General features: G+C 31.3%; 1 pseudogene; it reads right to left on the bottom strand.

Moving 5' to 3' along the window:
- Positions 1–438: 438 nt before the first annotated feature.
- The window catches only part of LOC139484749 (H(+)/Cl(-) exchange transporter 4-like), a 28,302-nt pseudogene continuing 4,908 nt past the window's right edge, over positions 439–23,832 (bottom strand).

Consider the following 23,832-nt stretch of genomic DNA (forward strand, 5'->3'; position numbering starts at 1 on the left):
ATTATATATTTAAGAAGATGTTGCAATGTATAAATTTATTTCTTTTTTTTTTTTAATTTTCAATGAACATTTCAACCACATTTTATTTTCGCAAACCAAATGTATGAATAGCTATGCAAAAAATCAAGATTTAAAAGTTGTGTATTTTACAAAGGGGGTTGGTAAGATTTTTTTTGTATTTTCTTTCATATTTTGATAAATGAGAATCTAATTGAGAATCTTATAGATATAAACCGACAGTTTTTTTTAATTTATTTCACAATATTGAAGTGGAGAACTGAAAATGTTTACTAGAGGTATCATACATATGACCTGTGTGCATACAAGTCATCATCTTCTTGAGTGTTTCTATACAGTGTAACATATGTCTGGAAAGCATCTAAAAAACTTTGCAAAATCAAAAGCAGTATGGACTTTCCCATAATGTAAGAACAAGGATGAAGGAACAAAACAACTGATATTTTTAATCCCTATACAATACTTTTTTGTACAGTTTAAACATGATGACAGATACATAATACATAAACTAAAGCATAATAAATATTGATATTAATTACATAATTTAAACTCAGGTTATTCAGTAAACATAAAATTCTACTAAAATAGATTATCACAGCCAAGTAGAGCCAAATCTGCACATTAAATATCAGTTTGTTATGAATGATTAGTATATACACTAGAAAAAAGAACTATTACTTAACCACACACAAAGTCACAGAACAGCAACCTAACATGGTTTTATCTATAATTACAGTATTCATATCTTGAGTAAATGTTATAACATTTTGTAACCATACACATCAGCCCATATATACTTAAAATAATTGAATGTGTTAATTTTACAAAACATAACAATAAAACAAATAAATGTGACATTTATAGCATTTGTAGGGAACCCGGGTCACTGATTTATAAACCATCAAACAGACAGAGGAAAATACAACAGACCTACCATGACTACTGTAACATGTGTAATGTTGACCTTATTGAGTAGGATTACTATGAAATTGACTCTGGTATCCCTTGAACTAGATTTTTGTAGATGTTCCTGAGATAGGATTTGTGTAAAACTAAATCAGGTATCCCTTGTACAGAAGTAATGTAAAACTATACCAGTATTTCTGGAAAAGACTTGGACGATGTATCCCTACAATAGTATTAGCATAAAACATATTAGCTGTCAACACTATAGTATCAATGTAAAACTAAAACAGTTGTCTCCGGACAAGATTATGATCCTAAATCCCTTAAATGGGAAATGTGCAAAAATAAGTCAGGTATTCCTAGTATAGTAGTAATGCAAAACTACACCAGTATTTCTAGAAAAGACTTTAACCATGTATTGGCATAAAAACATATCAGCTGTCCAAACTATAGAAGCCATGTAAAACTGAAATGATTTTCTCTGGACAGGATTACGATCGTGAATCCCTTAAATGGAAATGTGTAAAAATAAGTAAGGTATTCCTTAAAAAGGGTAAGTATGTAATTCCTCGTTAATCACTTGTCCTTTATCAATTTTATTATAACAATAACACAAACAATTGCCATGCAGTTTGATTCACAGAATAACAATCTTTACTTTAATGTCAAAGTTTAAAATTAGTTTATGAAGGTGAGAATTAAAAGACTGCCTTTTTTTCAGAAACCATATTCAATTTCTCAAATGTAATGCCACTATTGTTTTCTATTTAATTTTAATTTTTAAAGATTCTGATAACTTTTTAGAAATTTTATTTAACATCAAAGAAAATGCAATACAATTATTTTATAATTTCCTTCAAATCATATACCTACATAAAAAGAAAAAATAGAATCTAATTTAGATACTACTATACACTTTATGTTTTTCTATCACACACACACATTTCTAATTCTTGTTTACTTATGTTAACAACTTACACATAGAAGCATATAAAACAATTCTACTGAATAATAACACAGCACACAGTCACATGATAGAGGACAATGTGGAATGAATTTAAACAACCAGGAATGTATCTATCCTTTCAAGTACCCGCTCAATTATATATCTCACATCACTATCCTTACAACAATAAATTATCCTTTTAGTGTTTACATATAGCAATGTATCTTCATAATCATTTGCTGTCCTCTCAGATAGAATATTATCCACACATTAAACACAGAGGAATGTTGCAATGACAACAAACCAGGAAGTTAATTAAACAATATAGATTCAGGATCCTGGTTTCCTAGTTGTGCTACATGCCGTAAAACATCTTTCTTTGTTATAATACCCAGAAGTCTTCTGCAAGAAATAAATTGTAAAAATATAAATAACTATTTGATGTATGACTATGAACAAATTTAATGTGTAATTAAGTTGGAAAAGAACCATCTCATATACCAGCTGGGATTTCAAACTTTTATTCAACAACAAATTAATCTATAATGAGTAAGGTTATTCATTATTCAAATTTTTGGCATAAACTGTAAGTTTCAGCTTTCGGTATATTGATGATGTACTGTCTCTTAATAATAATAGATTCAGTGATCACTTACATTTGATATACCCAAGTGAACTTAAAATTAAAGATACTACTGACACAGATAAATCCGCTTCATATTTAGACCTTTTTCTCGAGATGACTACTGATGGTAGGTTCAATACCAAAATTTATGACAAACGCTATGATTTTAATTTTCCTATAGTCAACTTTCCATTTCTGTGCAGCAACATCCCAGCGGCACATGGAGTATATGTGTCTCAATTGATACGTTACTCTAGAGCTAGCTCAGAGTACGTTGATTTTGTTGAACGAGGGATATTGCTTTCTCAAAAGTTGCTAAGACAGTGCTATGAATCAATCAAATATAGGTCATCACTCAAGAAATTTTACGGTCGCCATCATGAGCTGATTGGCCATTATGAGCTGATTGGCCATTTTGACCTGCTTGGCCATTATGACAAAAGTGTGTCAGAAATCATATCTGATATTCTTCCTCAGTCATAATAACCTTCCATCATTACCGAACTGGACAAAGAAATAAGACGACGGGTGTCGTTTACGGTGCAGGAAATGCCTACCTTTTCGGAGCACCTGATTTCACTCCTGGTTTTTATTGGAGTTCCAGTTGTTTCTTATTTATTATTTATAACTGTTGATGTAAAAGTCCTTTGTTTTTTTTAGTCTTTGTTTACTCCTTGGTTTTGATTGTTATTGCCACTACTGCATCTAGTTTTTGTGCATAATGAAAAGTTTGTCTCACCCTGTTTATATGCAATTTCCTTCATTTTTCTTCTAATTTTGTATGTTCAAATTGGTTTGAAGGGTTTTGGATATTGGTAAACAACTATAACTTATATCCTTACACTAACATTAAATTGGTATGAATAATTTTAATTTACAAATCCCTAAACCTATAAGATGTAAATAATGAGAAAAGAGACAACAAATTTGTAGCTTAATCATGTTAACTTCAACTGAATTATATGCAAGACAAATGTGACCTTTAAATTTAACAATTTAAAAAAGCAATGATTCCAAAAAATTACATCAAATCTAAAAACAAAATCCATTAGAATTTTTTCTATTTAGGTCAAAGTATTAAGCACTATAATGGTACCATGGTGTCATCAGGACATGAGGATAAAACAAATCTTTAGTCAAAAGGATCCGAAAATATTATAAGAATCTATGGATAAAATCTGTTGTAGAATCGTCACTGGTTCAGACGTACTTATAATATAATGATTCTGGGACTGCAACTAATATTAATTTGTAGGATCCTTTACAATAGATAATTCAGCTGATCTGTACTCATGTGTACTATTTTACAATGCTAAATTAAAACTGCTGAGGAAAGGTAACACCCAGTCACAGAAAGCTCTTTAAGAACCTAGGTGGTTGAGTGGTCTAAGGCATGGGTCACAGTGCAATGTGACTTGGTGCCATGATATCTCAGAAGCATAAGTTTGAATCCAGGTGAGGGAAGAACAAAAGATTTGCTGACGCAAATTTACAGATCTAACATTGTGGGGCTGATGTTGAGACAAATTATATTTATATATATATATTTATATATAATATATAATATAAAGTTTGTTATTATTTGAACTATGGAACCTACAGCTAGTGCATTAAAAAACGTGAAAAATATCATTTGAACTGACTGTTGAAATGATCAAAAGTAAAGTATTTATATCTTGTAAAGTTGTTTAAGCCATTTTGAAAAGGGGTCACAACACAGGATAAAAGGGGAGGTGTGTTCCAACTATATGTCACAACTCATATATATGCATCGATTGCTAAAAAACAGGGGTCCAACCCAGAAACCCCTCTAGATCTGCCACTGCTAGCATACTCAAGTTTGTGTTATTAAAACAATATCTGATAGCTAATCAGCATATGTTTACTCTAATAATGACACAATATGTATAAAGCGCTTTAGGTATGACAGTTAAAGTTATGTAACTCTGGAGAAAAAAATGTTAAATTAATAATTCAAACAGCAGTGTATAGATGTATAGATTAGATTGATCAAAGCAAACTTGAGTTAGTGTGCAATGTATAAAAGATGCCCTAGATCTTATTATTAAAAGTAACTTTACTCTTGAACGACAGATCAAAATGCTTTCAATTCAAATTATATTAAAATTTCATAAGGAAGGATAAACAGACTTCTAGAACTCTTGGGTATAGTATACTAAGTCCCTAATAAAATGGACATTCAAATGTATCTCTCTCTTCACCTTAAAGACACATTTCACAGCAAAACATCTTAAGGCGAAGTGTACGTAATTGAACGCCTCTAGCGGAATACGGGATTAAAAACGTTCGTCGTTAGTTACGCAAGTTATCTCCCTTACTCCAAGAAAGGACACACAAAAGAGAAACTACTTTCTGCGGTCTATAATGAATCCAACAAGCACTCCTAAGCTGTCTTAAACCTCATAGAAATTATCTAAATAACTCCAATTACAAATCATTCTGTACGTTGTTCTGTGTGCAGCTTGACTTATTTAAAAACACTGTTTTTTTTTGTTTTAGACGCGTAGGAGAAGGCATTTCGTGTTTATGATATCAACAGAAAGAAAAAAACGCCTCACAACAAAATTATAAACAATAAACAAATAAACATGTAACAGTTTTCTTCTATTGATATCAAATTAATTATAATGAACCTGAATTGACCCAACAATTTCGTTTTAAAAAGCCGTAGTCTTGAACGGAAAACACAGTAGGCTACTCAACGTAAAGTTTTATAATAGGTTACAAATAATTAATGAAAGATGTGTGTATTTAATTGTTTAATTTAAACAAGGACGTATAACTAACATACGTCCTTGATTTAAAAGACGTTGAAATGTTCGTATTTTGTGCAATTGAAAATTTAAGGACATGATTTATATTCATATAAGAAATCAGACGATACCAAAAGAATAATTTGACTACTAGTGCAACACTTACAGGTCGGAAGAACAAATACGGAAAACAAACAAAAAATAAACAAATTAGGCCCCAAAAATTATTCAGTAACTTAAAAGTTGTCTCACTCTAACATTTATCTTAAAAGTAAGTAAAAATTATGTCATTCAACTCCCAGTTTTCAACTTTTTCTACATGTGCAGAAAGTAAACAGGTGTCTTCTATTCCGTCCGCAATTTATGGGAAAACTAAATCTAAATTAAGAACCATATTGAAATTGAAAGTACACATGTAAGATAAAATATAACATGTCATTTCTTCTTTCACAAATTCCAATTTCGAAGAGATATATAGCGAAATCTGTTTTCTTTTATTGTGTCTAGCTGTGTGCATCATTCAAAATTAGAGAATGTAATTTTGAAGTATCAAGTCTCAATTCAAGATTATGAATGAATAGAATATAGAATTACGAGGGGAAGGAGGGGGTATGACCTTTATCGGAACTCCGGGATCGGGTGTTTTTAAGCTCAGGATTTCGGGATTGATCCTTTTGGGATCCGGGAATTCTATTTCCGAATTTCGGGTAGTCGGGATTTAATTTTTTTTAATTCAGAACCTCGGGATGTCGTGTTTTTAAGCCCGGGATTACGGGATCTGGATCCCTCCGCCCCCTTTCCCTCTATTATGGTTAAAGAAAAGAGGTCAGGGAAGTTTTGTAATACTTGTAACTGCAATTTGATATTTAGTGGAATGAGAGGTGAAATGTATTCAGACTATTACATTTCGATTTTTTTTTTTAATTTAACCCAAGTTTACGGCAAGGTGTGTTTAACGACCTCGATGATTATCCATGAGGATCTCGCACTCGGTCAGCTATAGGTTTTCACCTAGTTCATGATCATACAAGAATTGAGAAGCCTGTGGTTTACTAGTCTTATAATATGAGACTTTGGAGTTCATATAATTTACATTCAACGTTTTTTATCGAATATTTCAAGGCTTTTTGACTATCAATGTTGACCCCCCCCCCCAAAAAAAAAATTGATTGGATAAAATGAATGGATTACCGCCCCTATTTCAAACTAAAGTCCTATAAACTGACTAGTATTCGAATTTGTTAAAAGAAAAAAATGGTATCTCTCATATTGATTCAATACCGTAATGCCGAAAAACAATCATTTGTTTCCGCGAATTCCGAACAGCTAGAAATATATTCCCGAGTTTCAATTTGAGTAGCTCGAATAATTCAAGCCCTTTCCATGTCCGATTTTCTCCCACACGAGAAATGGAGTATTCGTACATTAGCTGAATAATACGACTGAATTATTCGGGTTACAATTTGTGTAAATCCTGAATGCACATAAAAATAAAGGTCCAGCCCTACTTTCGGGAAAGGACTGTTGTAGATTTCAGATTGATTTCCAGAAATAAAAATCATACAAAAATGTTTCACGCAAATATTCGTCTTCAGACGTGTAAAGTTATACAACGGTTACTAGCCGGTCTGGATTGTGATAAAAAGAAGCGCATGCAATGCATAAAATATATAATGTCGTGGCTCAGCGATGTGTTGAATTATAGAGATGCTTATGCGGCACAAAGATAAGATTAATTTACCCAAATGTACTAAGAATTACCACACAACTTAAATTTGCTTAAATATTGATTTGTTATCCTGTGCCAGACAGTTTTCTAGCTCGGCGATCTCCATACGCACCCGAATATAAAAGACAAATACAATACAATAGTACACAAGACGTAACATAAAGAACTAAAGACCGAGCAACACAAACTCAAACAAAACGGTATATATTTCATACAAGTATAGAACTATATGAAGCGTCGTAACTGTTGCGACGACGTCCATAACGTTGACGTTGTTTTTTGTTTTTTTTACACTCAAGATTCAACTTTAACAGGTTATAGCTTGAAAAGTAGCACGGTTGCTAAGGACTTTCTTTGCACCAATCGATTCCTCAGACATTTTAGAATCGTCTCATAAATTTAAAAAAAAATCGATTGTCTAATATAATAGAAAATCTTGTAAATGTAACAATTCCTGCCGAATTTCACGATTTTCCCTATATATCCTTTGTAATTTTGGTGTATGATGCTGTTAACTTCAACAGCTCGTATCTCAAAAACGAAAACGGTTACCCCCTTTTTTTATTTTATTTTCTGATTTATTTTTACAAGCAGAATCTACATGTAAAATTTTTAAAAAATCCATTGTGTAGTTTAATTACGTACACTTCGCCTTAAAAACAGTTAATATGATAATGAATAAGTATTAGAGGTGTCACTCAAACAAGTAGTTTTCAAATTGTTAATAATGCATTAGTAATTTCACAAAAATAGAATTAATACCTGATTTGTATGCAATACGTTTAAGGTAAATAAGATAGGAAAAGTCTTGTAACAAAACTAAAGAACACAGATAGGGTTATTTATGAAAGTTATTTAATTTATTTTGAATATGATTGTATATATAATGAACTCCAAAGTATTTGAAAGATGTATCATATACTGCATATTCATATCGTAAACTTGTAAATTTCATCTATTTCTTATTCGCATTATAACAGTTATAGCAATACCATTAATGTCATGTCATTCACTTAGGCCAGGATATTTTAATTTGTTGATTTACTGATCCGCCGACCCAATTTGCTGATTTCAAGAATAAAAATTTCATGCTTTTCTATTCCCGCCAACCCTTACAAATGCATAATCCCTGAAAAATAATTAAACAAAGACAACAGTAGTATACTGATGTTCAAACTCATAAATCCATGGACAAAAAACAAAATCGGGGTAACAAACTAAAACTGAGGGAAACGCATTAAATATAAGAGGAGAACAACGACACAACACTACAATGTAACACACACAGAAACGGACCAAGCAACAGACAAAATCCCACGAGAATAACAAATATTCTTTTTTTATGGAATGAAATTCATTAATCACTATCAAAATTGATAACACTTTCTATTTATTGTAAAAAAATAAAACTTCCAGTTTACGTTTCTAAAAGGCCTTTCTAAAAATGGACAAATGAGTTATAACTGACCTTGACATGTTCTTTGCACAAATAATTTTGCGGAACAAAACCTGTGTTTAAAACCAATTACACAATAAGTTCGTTTCCCTTATTTGTCATCAGTCCGTAAGATGGATCATCTCATAGAAATAGACTTGGACAGGTTGAAGACATCAAGTTAAAGTACTGAATATTAAATAATCATTTGAAATTTTCTTGTTTCATAGATAATTAAAAAAAAAATCATCCATTTGGATATAAAAAAAACAGGAATGCATGACAACAGATTAACCCGATATTCTCGTTTTTTCAGTGGACTAGTGTATTAATTTTTGACACGTGTGCTGAAACTTATTTTCGTTTGACGTTTTTACATTTTTTTTCTTTATCAGTTTTCGTGCTTGAATATCATTATTCACAAAGTTTTCTGGAATTGATTAAGAGCTACGCAAATCTGTTTTTCTTGTTTGTGAAATGACGATTTAAATTCGTCTTTGTCTGTGCACACCCCCACCCCTTTTTAGAGGAAATTATTAGACAATGTCATGCGATGTTTATGACAGCTGAGCAAAAATATTTCATTGAACTAAAATTTAAGAAATGAGGACAAAATAGCATATTACAAACATATTGTTAGAAAGGTGAAATACATATCTATTTTGCATATTTTTCTGTCTTGAAAGATATATTTTTTTTTCCCGACTGACCGACCGACTGGACTTTTTCATGGGGAAAATCCGTAAACCAACAAATTAAAAAACCCTGGCCTTATGTATTGTAATAATGTATGTATGAGTGTAGCTTGAGCACCAAAAATTTCAAAAATTATAATTAGGAAAAAATCTGAAAAAAAGTACATGTAATTGTAACCAAAAACCAAAATAAATGTATCTGTACTACAACTGTACACTGGTTAATAATTAAATAGTGCACATAATCAGGTATCAATTCTTCTTTTAGTTGGTCATGTCCATTTTAATGTAATGGTCGTAAGTACATTCATTATTTTAGAAACAAATAAGGCAATTAGGATAATATGTCAAATAACACAACACCACAGTATTAAATGTCCACATCAAATGTTTACCCAACAGATAATCTCTTTTTCTCTTGTTTGAAGTAAAACTTTCCTTTATTATAGAGTTGTCTGTTGCTGCAATTTTGTTTTAAAGAGTAAAATCAAGAGACAACATGCAGCAACAAAACTGAACGTTTTTGTTTTCTCAGTCCTTGACAAAATATTTGTTTCTGTTTGATTACTTATAAAAAGAAATCTGCTAAAAGTACATCAGATGTACTGATTTCTTTTCTTAGAGTTGAATTTTTTTTTTTAAAACACACATAAACACAAAGGTGTGGACCTAAAGTGTACAGACAATGATACCAATACATGTCACTAATGATGCATTCTGATCCAGTATAAGACTTCTATATTTCTGTTCACTTACAAATGAAAATAATTTTGTTTGTCCAATAACAGTACATCAGGTGAATTGATTATTTTCTCAGAGGTAAAAAAAACATGCTGATATAAAACTAAATATGTTGTGAAATAATGTCATTGCCCAAAGTTTGTAACTTATAAAATATAAGCTTTCCATACATTTTTAGAAGGACGTTTAACCATTATAAGTAGCTCATGCATTTTTAATTCAAGTTTTCTTTAAAAAACAAAAACTACAATGACTCCTACCAAAAATGTGTTACAAAGGTTTGTCTGAATTACAGATATCTCAAAAATTCTAAAATGTGACTTACCCATTATGTGTAACTAATGTCTGTCTTAATCCAAGTTTTCTGAACATTTCTACAACTGTTTCCATTGGAGTTTGATCAGTTATTGTAATAGGTGCCTACAATTATAAATTTCCATACAGAATATTCATTGTTTCAAATCAAATATTTTTTTTTGGCAAAACAAAAAGTCAATACTTTCAAACTTGATCTTAGATACATTTTGATTCTTTATTTTATTAACTTTATGAACATTGTCAAATTATATATTTTTCTTTGCTGATGTTTTTTTTTTTAATTCTTATTTCTGTCTCTATTTGAGGAACGACTAATGATTTTCTGTCTATGAAGAAATAATTTAACTTTGGATATAACATCTCTTCTGATTGGCTGATGTTTTTTTTTTGTTTATTAGATCAAAGACATAATTTTGTCATGTGGCTGTGACGTCATCAACGTTTTTTCCTGGTTTACTTTGGTTTAAAATGGAATTTAGAATTAAATTATAAGAAATGACTGTAATATTTTTTCTGTCTATTCGAAGTATCATAAAAAATGTGATGCACACTTTAAAATAACCTGCATAGTTCAGTGTGCAACACATTTTTGATGTTATTTCTACATAGACAGAAAAAATACTACAGTCATTCCCTAAATAACATAAAAAAAACATGGTGCACATTAATTAACCCATTATTTTAAAGTGTGTACTACAATTTTGACAAGACAGATAAAATGTTACAGTCATTCCTTATAATTCAATTCTCAATTCCATTTTAAGCCAGTTGAAATCATGAATGTCAAGATCACATGACCAAATTATGTCTATGAGCTAATAGACACAACACTGTCAGTCGATCAGAAGGAGTTACATCCCAATTTAAATTATGTAAGAAAAGGCCCTATTATATTTTTTTAATCTGAATAATAAAGTTTATCATTGGTTTTTTTATACTTACTACTATTATTATAGGAAGTTATTTTGGAAGATGGAATGTGTTGTTTTTCCATTATGTATGTTCCTCACCATCAAACGAAAAACAAAACCGTTAACATAATACTTACCATATCTAATATTTTCCTCAGTTTGAGTGGAGCAGGATCATTAGGATTATTTGGTACTTGACTTGAAAAATATACTATAGAATTACTAACTACTCCTTCTTGATTTTTTCTTGCATTAGCTGTAAGATAAAGTAAAGATCAATACTTAACATTTGTTTCAAGTCAAAGTATTGAACCAAAGTGAACTGAGACTAAGATTTACAAGCTAATTCTAAATAGAGACTGGTAGCAAAAACCTACTCATTAGTCAAAAGAGCTCTGAAACATTTGCATTTGTTTCATATTGCTTTGTTCATTGACCAGTTGTGTCAGTTTACTTTTGCGGTTTGAGCCTTTTTTGGCAATTACTGTTTCTCTTTTCATAAATATATTGTTTCTCTTTTGTATTACATCAGGGTTTGTCCTTTCTTAGCTTAATGCGGAAAGCATTTTAATAATTACATTAGATGTATGTTTCATTATAACATATTATTCTGATTGGCTACACTATAATCTCGCGTTATTCCTTAATCAACTTCATTATACAATAAAATGGATCATTCATGATAACACGAGGTTCCACAATGAAGTGTACAGGTAAATTGAATAAAAACTTGATAAAAATCGTGTTTTCATGATCCTGTCTATACATGTAATTGTAAGTGTTAAATGCTTCTTTTTGTAACTTACACATTTTCTGCACTTCATACAAAATGTACTTTGGTCAACGCTTTAACACCCCAATGAAGTTACAAATAGAAGCATTCAATTCTTAAATAAAAGTAGTAAATTGGCATTCCAGCAAATTTTTCTAAGTTTATTTCCTTCTTTTTATCTATATCTTACCAATAGCTAACATTAAATTTCTTCGTAAAACAAAACCAACAAGATATTGGGATTCACTGGACAATACTACAGGGAACCCATTATGACTTGTATCTCTAAATATGGCTTCTGAAATTGAAAGAATGTCCTATTTAAATGTAAAATACACAAATAAACTTTATAAGTCTCAATATAGTTCAGCAAAGGACAATTATCTAATTCTAATATTTATTCACTTAACTTAACCCCTATTTCAAGACAATTTTATTTTGCAAGAGCACCTTAACATATTCCTGCTGTCTAATAAGTTGGTCAACAATGACAAATCATGTCAGTCATAGTGTTTTGCTGGTAGAGCAAGGTTGTCTATCTTTTCCATTCTGTAACCAGAAACACTAAACCTAACATTTTGTATTATAAAGAGTTTTTAGTCACTTGATTATATTTAGTGATAACTTATAGTACTCTAGTTTCTCAACCCAAAGAAACTATCAATATGAAATTATAGAGTTATATAGTTTTACAAGAAATTCTAAGCTGGTAAAGTGTTTTGAGAATTGTATGACCAGAACACCCTTATACATATGATATTACAGTAATGTCTGTTCAAATGGGTTATTAGTCTATTTTCTTTACCCTCATTGAATTTTGTGTAATAAAACAAAGTTGTGTATCACTTTTTCAAGACCCAAAACAAATATCTAGTCTATCAAATCCAATCATATTATCTTACCCACTTCCTCTACAGTCATAGAATCTTGTGTAATTACACAAAGTGGAGGATCATTTCTCCAGAAAAAAAGATTCATGATTGATATGATGTAGAATAACTACGAAAACTATATAAATGTCTTTTGAGATTTGTTTAAGGGTAATGTATAATTTTAAAAATAATAAATTATATTTCTAATTTCAATTTGATTGTCAATTGTGATGTAGAATCTTGTTTTGCTATATCTCAATATGATCAAAAGTAGGTTTTTTTGTAAAATTTGAAAAAAAAATCTATGGATTTTAACCACAACTGGCCCTATAGCAAACATAGACCCGAGGATTTGTAAATCTAAAATACAAGTCAGATAGGTCCCTTTTTATACATTGTTATAGCACAGTAATGTTAATATATCTTTTTTGTTTATGCTTGCACTTTTTGTTTCTGGTCCCAAGAACCTAGTCTTAATTCTGAACCAGAGACTATAATAAAACATGTGTTGGGCATACAAAATTTTTCTGAAAAACGTCACAAGCTGAAAGAATAATTTTCTGCCTTTTAAATTAACAAAAACTAATGAAATTTTTATATTTTCATTGAATTTGATAAAAATTTGGATGCATGCTCGTTATGATAGCAAAATATGATTGCTGATGCCTACATTTTCCAATAAAAATATTTTTCATACTGTATTGACACAGCTTTACACAAAATACAATTTATATGAAAATACTGCTGATCTAAATAAAGGCAATATAGTATACCGCTGTTCTAAATTCATAAATCGATTGATTAACAAATCAGAGTTACAAACTTAAACTGAGGGAAACACATCGACTATAAGAGGAGAACACGGATGCAACAGAAACACTACAATGCAACACATTAAAATTGTTGGTGAACATCTTTGAAAAAGTAAAAATATCAATGATATCATAAACAAACAACACATCAAATCAAAACAAATCTAGAGGTCAAATCTGGATCATTAATGATAGACAAGAGTTCATGCTCTTATCTGTATCAATATAGACAAATTGTGACTTAAGTCTACATAGACATTAAGGGCATACGATACAGTTTTGATTCCATATTCAAATTTTGCTAACAATTTGCATATAGGCTATTTTTTGCCTGATTAAATCACATATGTAATAAAAAATATATCTTCATGTGCTGCTTTTTGAGTAAAATGAGGTCCAAATTTTATATAATTGTCCTAAATTCGGATTGGTAGATGTATTTTTTCTTTCGACAGAAATTTTTTGTTTTAAAAGAAAAACGCAAGCTGTTTTTTTGTTAAATTATTTGTAAAATCTGTTTTATATAAATGTCCTTTAAATTTGTGCAATTTGTTTTTCGAATAACTCATAATTATTAAATGTACACGAATGTAGAAAAAAAAACATCATTTTTTGCTGTATATTTATCAAAATTAAAAAAATTACACTACTTATATTTTCAAGTTAAATAAGTTTGAATGATAAAAGTCAGTCAAAAAATGAATCTTTTCCCGATAAGTCATGGTTTGAAGTTGCGAAAAATAACAATTTACGTTAGCAACGTCATTACCTCCCCTGTAACTGTATCGTATGCCCTTAAACATCTAACCTGTTTCACAATTATTATCGTAGATAAACACAATATTCCTTTTATCTCTAAAGTGTAAGTAATTACATGATATTGATGAAAAGGTAAAACTAATATGTCACAATATTTAAAATATTTTTAATTCTTTCGGCCATGGCAAAAATTATTAACTTAATTTTTTTTATTTCTAAGTAGCTATTTCACAAATATGTCAAACAAGGATTTTTTTCAGATTTATCTACACCAACTACAATTAAAAAATCCTGACATTAGATTGTGGTGAAGTGGGCTACAAGGGGCTACATGCCAAATAAAGTCTCCTTGAAAATGAGGGTTCAATGTGTGCCCAAAATCTGTGTCTTAAATGTACTTAAAAGAACAAAAATTCTACATTATGAAATATTCCCAAATCTCAATAAAAAAACAGAAATTACAATTAAATCTCAATTAAACTAATAAATTAATTTCACAACAGTTGCTTTTCATACCAAAGTTATAATTAGTACTTATCATGCAAATTTGGATTATGAAATTTTAAATCAAACCAGAAAATGTCATTTAATTCAAAATTCAAACAAGTTCTCAAGTTAGTTAAAGCTAAAAATACTAAATTTCAATTGTTAAATTTATGACATTTTAGCAGAAAAAACATGTATTACAGCAACATCAAACAGATTTTATAACTAACATTACTGACATGCTTTAAAAAAAATACACAAAACATACAACAACACACTTACTGAGCTGCACCATATCTCCAGTATCTTAATAAATAAAGCGGGATATTGATAAAATATATACACATTTCTGGGGAAAAGTTTTTTTTATTTAATCTTTAAAATATCTGCTCTCTTAAATATGCCTATTAGTAAAATTAAATGTGACTTCACATTCATAGCATCTATAGGGCCTGGTAAGTCATGAATAGTTTAATAGCTGAAATATTAAGTCCTATGTAAAACATAATTATTGTCATCCTCTTATTTAAAGTAGCAAGTGTATGATTTCCAAATTTCTCACTTCTTACTAGGAGACAGAAATCCAGGGTTAAACCATATGATATGTCTTTAATACACCTTATCACTAATCCCGGCTGACCCGGCCGCTTGAACTTTTGACGTCAACAACAATCAGTTTTCCATTGTGGCGTCAGATATTTTGTTTTATGATGTCAAAATTTTACGGGAACCTGTGTGATATCCAGTAATGGCAGACAAATAGCGATAAGGTGTATTATTAGAGGGACGACATAATTACAAATAAGCTGATATTATGTGGTAATTGTATGAAGACTACATGAACATATGTTCAGATATCATCCTATGTATTATCCTTGTATTGCGTTACATTGTCAAGTAATCGTAGAATTTATGTCAAAGTTAATAATAGTTGATATTTACCTCGGCCTCATCACATCAGCTGCTATAGTTGTATGGGTAAATTCTTTTTTACTGTCTAAATATGGATAAACATTTAATGCTATATGTGCCTCATATCTGTTGAACTATGTTAAGAACAAATATATATATATATATATAGTTTCTACTGGTTATATCTTCTCCCACAATTAAAATACACTTCATGTTGCCATCCCATTCATTTTGGAGAATAATATACAAATAATAATAAATGGCTTATTCAATGTTACACTTGTGCCAACCTGACACACTAATTGTAATCGCAGAGTTCCGTACCATTGATTTAATTAATTGAGGGATTATAACTTTATATTGAAAAAAAAATCATATCATATACCGAAATAAAATGATTTCAAAAGACTTGATCAGTTACAGATTTTGGGTTTGAATAAGCATGTGCAGCTGTGCCAGGATGGCTGACATAGAACTAATATCATTTAGTTTAAACATAATTATTTATAGTGGATTGGGAAAAAAGTTGGGACTGCAATTTCTATTAATCCCTTTCCACTTTGCGGGTGGCAGTGCTGCCTTGTAGCTGCATTAGTAATTTTTTGAAATCTACAAGGGTGTCTTTTACGCGCAAGAGATATGGCTCTCTCTTAACACAGGTCAGCTGTTTATCGTCCCCTCCCGACAGACTATCATCTTTTCCTCAAGACCATACTTGTAAATGGTTTCACAGTAAAGCCACAAATTCAGTCCCTGAAATTTTCATCCAAGAACGGAAATTGAACCAGGAACCTTTGTGTTAGTTAGTCCGATGCACGTAATATCATTTATTTACCGGTATATACAAATAAAATATAAAAAAATTACTGAATATCCTTCTGTTCTTCTAAAGTATTTATTTTTAATTTTTTTACAAATAACTTATCTTCAGTTATTTCATTCTGTATGTTGAACTGAATAATTTTATGCTTCTAAAGTGCATTAAAAAAAATCAAAATTATATGCAGTCGTCTCCCCTAGAACAATAGAAATATACTATGCTATGACATTAAAGTTCATTTAAAAAAAGGCTAGGAAAACAAATATTTGGACCCAATTATCCATGAAAATGTCTGAATTGCACCTCAAAAATTTATTACAAGGGGAAGTCAAAATGGACAACACTAATGCCAAAAGAATAAAAGCATTATTTTACACACACACAAAAAACAGTAGGTTAACATGAATTTACAAACTATATTACAATACAAGGATGAACTCTGGATTTATGAAGGGCACAGTTTTGTGGAACTTGTTTTTCTAATGGCAAGTAACAGTGAGAAAAATATGAGTAAAGTGACAAAACAGATAAAAACAAAATAAAAACAAATAACTAGACTATTATAATTTGTACAGAAACAAGAATGTGACCAAAGTACAATGTCATTTTGTGCTTCTTTGTTACATATCGATGTCAATATAATGGAATTTGATGCGACTCTCATACTCGTACTTTATTTGGCCTTTTTAACTTTTTTGGATTCGAGAGTCACTGATGAGTCTTTTGACAGTTTTGTAGATGAAACGTGAGTTTGGCATATATACAAAATTTAGTCCTGGTATCTATGATGAGTTTATATATACAAGTGAGAGGTTTAGCTAGCTTTAAAACAAGATTTAGTCCACCATTTTCTACATAAGAAAATGCCTGTATCAGGAATATGACATTTGCTATCCATTTATTTGATGTGTTTGAGATTTTGTCATTTGATTAGGAACTTTCCTTTTTGAATTTTTCTCAGAGTTCAGTATTTGGGGATATTACTTTTTCAAAAAATTCTACGTAGGACATCATAATTTTCCTTTAATGTATAAATATTTTTTTTAAATAATGACATAACTGCATTTAACTATCAACATTTTTCATCTCTGATTTCTATAACTATAATTTCAGTAATATGTGATGCTATCAATCAAAAGTCAACTATTAAAGGCTTATTTTTATGGAAAGCCAACGGGGTCAAATTTCTTAATTCGTTATTTGTCAATTCGTAACTTGTAACTGTGTAACTTCTAAATTGTTAATTCGTAAATTGTGAATTTGTAACTTGTTCACGGGTGTCATTCGGTTTATCGAGAGAAATGATCGTGAAAGAATATCTAACGGCGGTCAAGTATTGAGAGACGATCGTGAAAGTTCTGGTAACGGATCGTGAAAGACATTTCATGTAAATTCTAGTTCAGAATCTTTGAAGAAATCGCTTAATTTTCAAAACGCGGAACAAATCCGAACAAAAAATTATGTCTGTCAAAATGGTTTAACTTCCTCATCATAACTGTGAAATAAGATAAAGAAAATATGCAGTACTTTATGAAAAAACACAAAAGGCGCAATGCATGTCTATGAAATTAATTACAAATAACACGCTTTATGTACCTATAATGGTCATATTTCAGTTTATTATGATATATTTGAAATTTAATCTTTGGTGTATCTGATTGTACAGTAAAATTACAGTATGTTCTTCCCTTAAAAGCATAAATTTGTATATGAAAACCTTGAATTTGTTGAATTTCCATCAAACTTGATCGTGAAAGATCAGGCAACGCATTATTTTAATCGTTAAAGATAATGCGTGACCAGACTTAATACTAGTAATCAGAAATCTGTATTTCTTTTACCATTTGATAAACCTGCAACTGGTTGAAGCCTGTAACTATTTTGATAAGGATGAACATAAAAACTATTATTTTTTTTCTATTCAACACTTTACCTCGAAAGTAAAAAAAAACCCAACTAAAAACGTGTCTAAATAAGTGTGAACGATTCAGCTCTGAGATTCGGGCAAGTGCAATTCAGGCAGACCGACACTATTTAGCCAATAATATGGATATGCAACGTTTAAACCAAAATGATATCCATCAAACAAAAAATTACACCAAAACAGCATCTTTCATGAGTAATTTGAGATTGAACGATAACCAACATTTTGTGCAACAGTACTTTCTTAAGTTCTTTGTATACAACGCAGATGTGAATTGATTTAACTATATACTACAGACTATAGAATACCAGAGCGCAAATGCTGTAATGTCTTGTCTGCTTTACTTATGATAGTATATTTGTTGAACGTCTATAATATCAAGGGTTTTACTAGAAGTGTCAAATGCGCTTAAGATTGTCAATGGTTCATAAAAAGAGTTCAAGGTCAGAATACCATGCCATACAGATCTCTACAAATATCCTGTACACCATATAAATGTGTTCCGATTCTTACAGTGCCTTAGAAACTGACAAATTTAAAAGTTATGCTTGGTCAATTAATTCGGAACATAAGGTCAAAAGTATATGAACCCTGACGGACAGCCAGACATAGACATCTTACTATCATGCAATATATCAAATACAATTGAAGTCATCATGGTCATATATGAAACATGCAGACAGACATGTACACCATACACGAAATACCTTGGCGCTATAGTATACAGGTATATATCCAAAAGGCTAAACAACATAAAATGAACATGATGCATGATGATGAGTTAGATGTTATTTGAAACCTTGCAGAAGTCGAAAATGTACACCTTACAATCATAACAACAGACAGTTATCCTAAAGCTTAACGAATCCACGATACGGACTTGACTACAAAATGAATCTTCATCCATGAAATGAGGCAAATTCGGGGTCAGGTGAATCCCGTCTGACGGACATGTAGTTTATAGGATCCAATATACAAAATGTGGGTATCCTATAACTCGTGATAAGTGAGTACTTTACATGACAATAAAAAGCTTCATCCTACCATCATCCAACTATTTTACATTTCATTTTCTGAAAATATTATTACTTTGAAATGCTTACACCTATTGAGGATGTTGACTTATCTAGCTTTTCTCAATACCAATAACAAATATTAATTATGATATAATTAAAGAATAATTTGAACATCTTCGTAGCATCAGATCTTTCACGATCCTTTTCACGATCTTCAAAAATGCGGTACGTGATCTTTCACGATCCGAAAAATCAATTTTTTTAGTAAATAATTCTTTATTTACCAAGTTTCAGATTATGTTTATACAAAATAACTACGAGAACCATTTGATTAAATCAAATAGAATGCCCTTATTCGGATAAAAGTAGTTTTTCTAGTCGAATTTGTGAAAAAATCATGTTTGTTTACATTTTTTATGTCATCGAAATGTCGAGAAGCAATCTGCCTTTTGTTGTTTTGTAATAACTATGTACTTTTAAAACTGGATATTCTCACATACTGATCATAATGTTGAACCATTTTGACAGACAGTTTTACTTTGTCGTTAATTTGTCTGTGTAATTAACTAAACTAGAATATCTATTGACCTTTCATATGTCTTCTCGATTAAATGTCTTTCACGATCCGTTACTAGAACTTTCACGATCGTCTCTCAATACTTGACCGCCGTTAGATATTCTTTCACGATCATTTCTCTCGATAAACCGAATGACACCCGTGTTGTTACTGTGAAATTCATAATGCTTAATTCGTAAATTGTCAATTTGTAACTTGCACCTTTGTAGTTTCAACATTCTTAATCGGTAAATTGTCAGTTTGTTTAATACTTGTAACTGTGCAATTTCATGATGCTTCATTCGTAAATTGTCGATTTGTAACTTGTATCTTTGTATTAAAATTCAACATTCTTCATTTGTTAATTGTCAATTTGTAACTTGTAGATTTCAAAATTCTTTATTGGTAAATTGTCTTTTTGTATATTGTTTTGTAACTTGTAACATGTGATTTGTCGATTCATGAATTGTCGATGTGTGAAATGTCGAAGTGTTAAATGTCATCGTTGTATTATGCTAACGATCATTATGACGACAGATCGCGCTCGGGTTCGTCTCCGGTGTATAATCCTCCTGTAAGTCGGAGTACCTCCATATGGAATATATACCTAAGTAATTTTAATCCATTAATTACAGCAAATGCGTCTAAAAAAAGCAAAACAAAAATGGCATGTTTTCAGGATCCCAGTTTTATTTTGTTTACTGATGTGGACTTTCGTTCGAGAACGGAAACTATATAAAAAAAACATCCCGAGTATTTGAGGCTCTCCTAGTTACGGGGTTAATGAAATATTCCTTGGTCAGTGGAATATTACGACTGGATTATTCAGGTATATACAATAAGGAGATGTGGTAATAAACCGTATGATTGCCAATGAGACAACTATCCACCAACGCGAAGTACAAATAAAGTCGATGTAAGCAACTATAGGCAACCTACGGCTTTTATCAATGACAAAACCTAATACCATATAGTCGTTTTATTAAAAGGCTACATTATTACTGAAAACCTCAGGTACTAGTTGTAAACGATTTCTAATAATCATAAAATGCTATTATCGGACCATTTTATTCTGACAGGAAAGGGCTGACATATATATTCTATTCTACTGTTGTCGGTTATATGGTCGGGTTGTTGTCTCTTTGACACATTCCTCATTTCCATTCTCAATTTTATGAATTAATATATATGCCTACTGAATTGTTCTGGTGAAGAAGCTTAAAAATCGCCGCTATCAGATTTCCTACAATAAAAATGTACAACCAAAAAGACCAAAATATTCACGGGTCCCTCGATCTCAAAAGCTGCTTAATGCCCCGTACTCCCGATATGAACCCCATCTGGTGCAACATCTCCTTATAGCCCGGCAACCTTACTAAATCTCACATGTTGTCAATCGTTAATTAACTGAAATGATTAACAATGTTAATGAATATACCTTTTTTTTTTTAAATTTGCATGTCAAATATAAAATAAAAAATCATTTGCAAAGAATTCGTACCAATATAATCCTAATATCCTATTGCAGGTTGTATTCCGCCTGGCTCTTCTGTCGAGCAGTCAGCCAGGATCCCAGGCTATCATTTTACTCTTAAAATGACCAAATACATACTCCTTTGGCCAAACCCCAAATAATGTGCAAATATTTTCGTGGAGAAATAAAATTAAAAAACCTTAGTGAGCGCGCTCACATGCCACACGACCCCTAATTGTCACTGGAGAAATAAAATAACTGTAAGAAAAAAAAAGTATAAGAAAAAAAATTAATCATAATTTCCTGTCGATATGTACATTTTTGTACATCTACATAGTATGTCCTTATTATCTACAAGGTTTCATGAAATTCTGTGGTGTGGTTTCAGAGGAGTTGCGACGATAAGCTGTTGCAGAGGTATATCGAAGCACATAAGTTCAAAGTGGCGTAACTTCTAGAAAAAAAATTGAATTGCAATTTCTTGTCGATATGCAAATCTACTTAGTATGTCCTTATTATCATGAAATTCTGTTGTGTGGTTTGAGAGGAGTTGCGATGACAAGAAACATGACCTATGGGCTGACGTACGGACGGACGGGTCAAAACATTACACCTTCCGCAACTTCGTTGCGTGGGGTATGATTAGTGTTAGCATAAGAGATGATTGCCTCTTTCATGCAAACGGCGATATGGCAAGATCTTTTCTCTGACAAGTCAGAGGGAGAGGGCGTCAGTTTGTTTAAAAGTGGGAGTATTAGGAAGGGGGGTTTAAGATTTCGAAAAAACACTGGCCTTTGTTAGTCTTGTATGATTTTTAATTTTTGTTTCTTTTGTATAATTTGGAGTTTAGTATGACGTCCGGTATATCACTGAACTAGTATACATATTTGTTTAGGGGCCGCCCCGGCCAGCTGAAGGACTCCTACGGGTGCGGGAGTTTCTCGTCGCATTGAACACCCATTGGTGGCCTTCGGTTGTTGTCTGCTCTATGGTCGGGTAGTTGTCTCTTTGATACATTCCCCATCTTCATTGATTTTCTCAAATTTATGTAGGTGACGCGTGTAGTAAAAAATAAACAGTTTCATAGTTTAACGATCATGGTCATTAACAAATATGTAGAGGGGACACCTCCTAGTATATTTCGATTTTGTACCATGATCATTTTAGATCTGTTACTGTAGGAGAACGTTGTGGATACAAATACCGACTTTAATTCAACGGTAAAGAGAGCGCCGTCGATGTATTGACGATACACGAGAGTAGTTTCTGAACGGCTGTCAGCGCTCAGTGTACGCACTATGCTTCTTTAAAGTGGTTCAATTCGAATATTGTTTATACGAAAAATGATTTAGAATATTGTTGTATTTTACTCGTTGAAATCTCAAAACACCTCATGTAGTTTTTTATCTGCATGTTTGTTCACAACATTTCTTGACTGATAATTGTTAAATCGGGCCCTTGGCAGCAATTTAGTGTTCTTTTTGGACGAGTTTTTTTTTAAATTGATATAGGAAGATGGTCTGGTTCTATAGCACTGCGACCACCTCGTACAGAAATATTAGCTATTGGCTTGAACGTCTTGTCTGTATGTCTTGTAGTTTAAGTTTTGTGAGCGTGTTTGAGACGCAACCAACTTCTCTGGATTTGTACTCTCCTGTTATAAATCTCACAGGTTGTCGTTGTATTCTTTCAAGCTTATTGATGTTTGTAGATGTGTTCTGGTCCCATACTATTGACCATATGATATCCCATTATTGACCTTACCATTAAGATATATGCGGTTTTCTCGCATTCCGGTTGACAATATCTCAAATTTTAGGGCCTCGATTAGTTTTCTGGTTCCTTTAGATTTTATTACAAAAAAGTGCATATTCAACACAGTTTTGATATATAGTATACATCAACTAAGTGACTCATTTAAAATAATTTTTCATTCAGTTTGTTTTGCAAAGTACTTATATGATATCATTAAACATTTTTATAGATATAGGAAGATGTGGTATGAGCGCCAATGAGACAACTCTCCATCCAAATAACAATTTATAAAAGTAACCCATTATAGGTCAAGATACGCCCATCAACACGGAGCCTTGGCTCACACCGAGCAACAAGCTTTAAAGGGCCCCAAAATTACTAGTATAAAACCATTCAAACGGGAAAACCAACAGTCTAATCTATATAAAAAAACAAGAAACGAGAAACACGTATAAATTACATAAACAAACGACAACTACTGTACATCAGATTCCTGATTTATTTTCATAACTCAGGAGCCAAATAAATAAAGGCTGTTCGTCCATTTGTTTCTTGTATTAAAACATATCATTAGAT

The sequence above is a fragment of the Mytilus edulis genome, chromosome 8 (genome assembly GCF_963676685.1).
Source record: "Mytilus edulis chromosome 8, xbMytEdul2.2, whole genome shotgun sequence".
Classification (NCBI taxonomy): Eukaryota; Metazoa; Mollusca; class Bivalvia; order Mytilida; family Mytilidae; genus Mytilus; species Mytilus edulis.